This window comes from Cynocephalus volans, chromosome 1 (genome assembly GCF_027409185.1).
Source record: "Cynocephalus volans isolate mCynVol1 chromosome 1, mCynVol1.pri, whole genome shotgun sequence".
Lineage (NCBI taxonomy): Eukaryota > Metazoa > Chordata > Mammalia > Dermoptera > Cynocephalidae > Cynocephalus > Cynocephalus volans.
Window position 1 is genome coordinate 182,554,182 of NC_084460.1, and position 6,000 is coordinate 182,560,181.

The following is a 6,000-nucleotide window of genomic DNA, read 5'->3' on the forward strand; positions in this document are numbered from 1 at the left end:
CAATTACTCTGTACTGTGTGCACTGATTGCTGGTTGTTTTTGTTTTTTGTTTTTCTCTCCAAAGTATTTTATTTTATTTTTCAAATTTATTTTTTAATTGACACATGATAATTGTATATACTTACGGGGTGCAGTGTGATGTTTTGACATATGTATACGATGTATAATAATCAAATTAGGGTAATTAGCATATCCATCACCTCAGACATTTATTATGCTGTAGATTGGATTCCCCCCCAACCAACCTCATTGAAGCTAAATCCACACTGTAACTGTTGAGGGTGGGAAATACTATTATGGTAATTGAAAGGTGGGATGTTGAAGAGGTGATTAGATTGTAGGACCATGCCGTAGAGAATGGATTAATAGTGGTGGTCATGAGTGTGGTTCTGAGGACTTGAAAAGGAGAGCATGTGAGAAGTTCTCTCTCTCTGCTCTGCCATTCTCACCATGTGAGACCCCTGCATCACTGTAAAGCCACCGTCAAAGAAGACCCTCAACAGATGTATTCCCAGGACTTTGGGCTTCCCAGGCTCTGAAACTGTAAGCAATAAATTTTGTTTTCTTATAAATTACCCAGTTCCAGGTATTTTGCTATAAGCAACAGAAACAGATTAATACATACTATTTTTCTATGGCAAGAACATTGCAAATCCTCTCTTCCAGCTATTTTGAAATATACAGTATATTTTGGTAACTATAGTCATCCTAGTGTGCAATAGAACCCTAAAACTTCTTCCTCCTATCTAATTGTGACTTTGTACCCATTGTGCTAGTCATTTTCATGCATTTCCAAAGAGGATGTAGGGTTAGAGAAATTTTACTCCTGCAAATAAATGGTTGTAAAGAGGAACATGCATGCAACATGACAAAAGAATAAAAGTTCTCGGGCTTTTTCTCTCCCTATCCGTCAGCCAACATTCCTGGCTGACCAAACATAGGTGTTGTTGAGTTTGAGTTAACTGAGAAAGGAAAAACTAAGGTGAAGACTAGGCAGTCTTTCCAGTTCAGTTCAACAAGCATGTACTGTGAGTCCATTCTATTCTAGGACTAGGGACACTAAAATGAACAACGCAATCCCTGCCTTCAGAAATCTTGCTGTTTAGTGAGAAAAAAGAGTGGTCATACACTGAGCATTGTCCAGAACTATGAAATCATATCCTATTTGCCAGATAACAAGTTGGCCCACCACAATCTCACAGATGCTGGCAGGAGACAGGAGACTCCTGGGTCAGAGACAAAGAGCTTTTCTACTCACCGCACAGCAGGCAGCATGGGCTTCACATGCACTGAGGCTCCCCTTGCCCCTTAAGTCCTACAGAGGTGACAAGGAGGGATCGGGTGTATGCTGCACACACAGTGGGTTTGTATCACAGCTGAGGAACCTCTAGCTTAAGAAATCCAAATCTTCATAAAGAGCCACAAGCAAACCTGCCCAGTCTGTGGTTCCATCAGGAGACACTCTCTCTGTCATGCAGGAGTGCTCACTAGACAAGCATCCTCGAAAAGACAGCCCAGACAGAACAAAGGGCGGTTTGTGCTCTTCTTATAGGACACGTGGAGTATGAGACACCTGTGGGAAGCTGTCTCCCCAGAAGCATTTACCACCTGCTGGAAATTGTCCTGAGTGCATGTTCTCACCCACTCCAGCTGGGGTCATCCAGCAGATTTAGAAATGGACGTATGACTCACCTTCAGGCTCAACTATATGTAACTAAAAGTGGCCAAGGAAATTGGATGCAGATCTGATTCCAACACTTTTGCACTCCATCCTCAAGGAGCTTGCTGGAATAGATTAATTTAGGTGTCTTCATACTTCGCTGAGGGAAAGTGACAGGAAAGTAAATACCATTTATTTCTAGGGGCTCCAGATGGGTCAACTGAGCATTTAGCAGATGCTGAGGGAGAAGGAGGCACAGCGCTGGCCTCTCCTGAAGCCTGGTTCTCCAACATTTGTGGCATTCAGTGCAAGAATGCCTGTGTCTAAATATGTATATGTTATAAATCAAGTCAACAAATTGTTAAATAAAGTATATCTTATCCTCCTACCTTGACAACTATACCTTGATAATAACAACATGAGAAAATATGTGAAGCTATGGTTTTCATATGACTAAATGCCAGAAAAATGTAATAATTAATATTATTAGGTATGTCTGGGTATTCTGTTGGTGAGTCAGCATTTTTGGCAGAGTAATAAAATAAAAGCATATGTAATTAATTAAATATTATATATTTTCTCCATAAAATGTATTTCTTTTTACTTTCATTTCAAATGTCTTTATAATCAAAACTGTCATATAAATTGCATTGCATTGTCTGTAATGTCAACAGAGACAATACTTTTTTTATTAATTTCAGTTTCAAAGAAGAACTGCTCTGTTCAGACAGTAGAAAGCAGAATTATCAATAACAGTTTTTAAAGCAGTACTTAAATTTGGAAACAACACATGAATTTTACATATCATGTTCAAATCTAAAATATTACAAAATATTGTAACTTCACCTTATAGAGTGCTATCACTTATACTGTATTTTCACCCTTTCGTAAAGCAATATCTAAGTAACATATAAATATCTAAGAATATGTGAAAAACTAGTGTTATGTTTTAGACACTTTACATCAAACCTTCCTACATACAGATTCAAGAATAATAGCAATTATGTAATGTTGCAAAATATTTCTCAGTATCCAGAACAACTGTTGAGAACACCAAGCTAATTCACTGATTCATGAGAACCCCCCAATCCACAAACTGGAACACAAAGAAAAGCAAGAATATGGATGTTTGGAACTATGTAAAATGATGATTTATTATGCAAGAACATATTGTCACCATGATATCTGAGAGAAGGATGGACAAATTCATTAATTTATTCTTTCTCTTGCCTCTCCTAAGCTGCATCCATCTCCAACAACAGAAGTAGCCAGACCCACAAGGCGTTGACAGGTAAACTACAGTATTATTGGGACATACTTATACTAAAAAGTTATCATCATTGACCTGAAATTCCAATTTAACTGGGTGTCCTGTATTTTTATTTGCCAATACTAGACCCGTGCTCCTTTACGGCATTTGTTCTCAATTACCTCTTGCTTTCAGCACAAGAACAAGAGAGGTGGAGAAGTGTTTCCCTGGGACCTGAATGGTGTTAGTCACTAGCGTGGATGTCTTAACATTACAGGGTCCCTTTGCCTCATCAAATGCTGGGTCCTCGAAGACAGAGGTGCTCTTCTGTTCTTTAAGGCAGGCTCTCTCTTTGCCACTGCAGAGAACAATCGTTATGCATACCCCTCCTGCCCATCTCCTTTCATTTATTGTTTCAGTCATAAATATTTATTGTATACACACCATTGTACTAGTCCATTTCTGTTGTTTATAACAAAATACCCAGAACTAGGTAATTTATAAAGAAAACAAAATTTATTGCTTACAGGCTCAGAGGTGGGAAAGTCCAAAGTCCAGGGAACACACATCTTGTGAGTCTTCTTTGGTGGTGGCTTTATAGCAATGCAGGGGTCTCACATGGCAGAAAATGGCAGAGCAGAGAGAGAGACAGACTCTTCATGCTCTCCTTTTAAAGCTCTCAGAACCATATCCCTAACCACTATTATTAATCCATTCACTACTGCACAGTCCTACAATCTAATCACCTCTTCAAGGCCCCACCTTTCAATTACCATAATAGGTTTTCCCACCCTCAACAGTTACAGTGGGGATTAAGTTTTGGGGAGACATTCAACCCAAGGCAGCCATGAGCCAAGCACTCCATCAGGCACAAAAGAGGTGAGAGGAAGATGACAAGACACTAAGAAGATGAATAAGGGTGGAGCCAACCGCACAGCTGCCTGCAGGCTTCAGGAGAGACAAGGCACGTCTCAGACAGCAAGAACATGAGCTACAGGTGGTGTCTGTGGCGGTCAGGGGTTGCTTCAAAAGAAATCACCTTAGATGTGGACAGGTTTAATAGACAGAAAGAGAGAAAAAAAAAAAAAAAAAAAAAAAGGGCGAATGTTGCCTGGGAGAACACATTGGGATAGTGTCCTGCAGCAACATTGATGTGTTAGAGGTAAAATGTGATAAACCCTAATTGAAGTTATTCCTTTTTTTTCTGCAGTAATAGGAAAGCTGGTCATTTTTCCTTAGAGAAATATCACAATTATGCTGTAAAGAAACTAATACTAGGCAAGGAACAGGTTAGTCCCTTTCACTGGGCGGGAGTTAGGCAGCTCTAATTTTTCAGCACCAGATAAGGCATGAGACATGACCCTCTACACTCCCAGTCTGCAATGCTCTGCAGAGATCTCTCCTAAACCGGGCCGCAGATGGCACTGTGCCTGTGGCTATTAAGCTAGAAATGCAAACCACTTTTTGTGGTTCAAATAATTTCCAGGAGATAGTTTCCTGGAAGTTTTAAGTCTTATTTCTCATCTCACCTCCATCTAAATTGATGATTTCTATGACCTTTTCATCTAATTACACTAGTATTTTGTACCTATTTTTATTAAATGGTTCCATTACTAACCCATTATGTGACAGCTCCTTCTCATTGCTAACCTAATGAGCTCACTCTGCTGTTTCTCTTCACTTTCACATAAAGAACAATATTCTTCAAGATTGAATTTGTCATGTTATCTAAGATTTACCTAATATTTTCACAAGTGATTTTACTAAGTCTTTACAGACACCCATAGTTCTACCAAAATTTTGTGCACCTCCACACAGAGAGGTACATAGATTGAGTCACGAGATAAGGAAAAAGTGGGGACCACTAAAAAACAGGAAGAAAAGAGACAACATTACAGGAAAATTTTAAAATGGGTGAAAACTGGGGAAAGGAGGGGAGGAGCATGGAGAATGCCCCTTCATGCCCCCAATCTTTAAAAGACAGCTGCAGTAGCCACCATGGGTGGCACAAATCTGCTGCCACCCCACTTTGAATCACAGAAAAGTTCACAATGTAAAACAACATTCTTTTAATGTGTTATGAAAATTCTACGGGACCCTAGTTCAAGGTAGAAATGAAATAAACAGATATTTATGAGAACAGTATTAGGGAGCCAGGACTTCCTTGCTATGTAGTTGTATAAGTGAACTATTATAATGATTAGTATAACAACATGGCATAGACTTTCCACTGGTTCCTTCTCCTCTATATTTCCTGTATTTGAGTTATGAACCACTATTTTTATTTTATTTTCTCCTGTCTAATACTTAGCATTCACCTAGTCAGTTGGGAACATTTGCTGTATTTATGATAATTATTCAAAAGTTGTAAAGCGAAATTATATAGCAGCATGCAACAGTTACATTTGATTAGAGATTACTAAGTGCAAGGCGAGAATCCAACTAGAAACGTTAACTCACCTAGTATTATGACTTTAGCAAAGACTTTTTCACTGAGGGCGGTAGGCCAATAATGATATGCCTAAACCATATTAATAGCAAGTGCATTGCTAATTTCATTAGCATTTGCATTATCATTATGTATTAATTACTACAGTTAGGCCACCGAAGACTAATATCCAAATCTGACAGCACCAATTCCCTGGATGCATTTTGTGGTTGCTGGATGATTATTGTTCAACAGTTTGCTGATTTTGACAAATACAAAGCAAAACAGGCTATCCAGCCCTGACAGGGCCAATTGCACAGACCTTACTGACGCTAAACCAAAAATGCCTTCAAACACTTTAGGAGAAGACTCTGCATGAAAGAATGAAGGAATGAATGAAAAAAATATCAAGCAGACTGGTGTAGAGTTCCCTCCTGGCTCCAGGCATAAGGTCTTTGCTCAAATATAAAATAGTCTTCACATGAAACAACATTTCCCAGGCTTTCCCTATTAATGTGTTCTATTTGAAAAGAGGTCAGCGGTCAGCTAAGTAAGGAAAACACTGGGCTAAACAAAAACATGGATCCTGCTGCAAACCTTCTCAGAGACTTTATTTGTCTCTAACTTTACTATGTTATTGTACTTTGTGACTCTCTGGAGGGG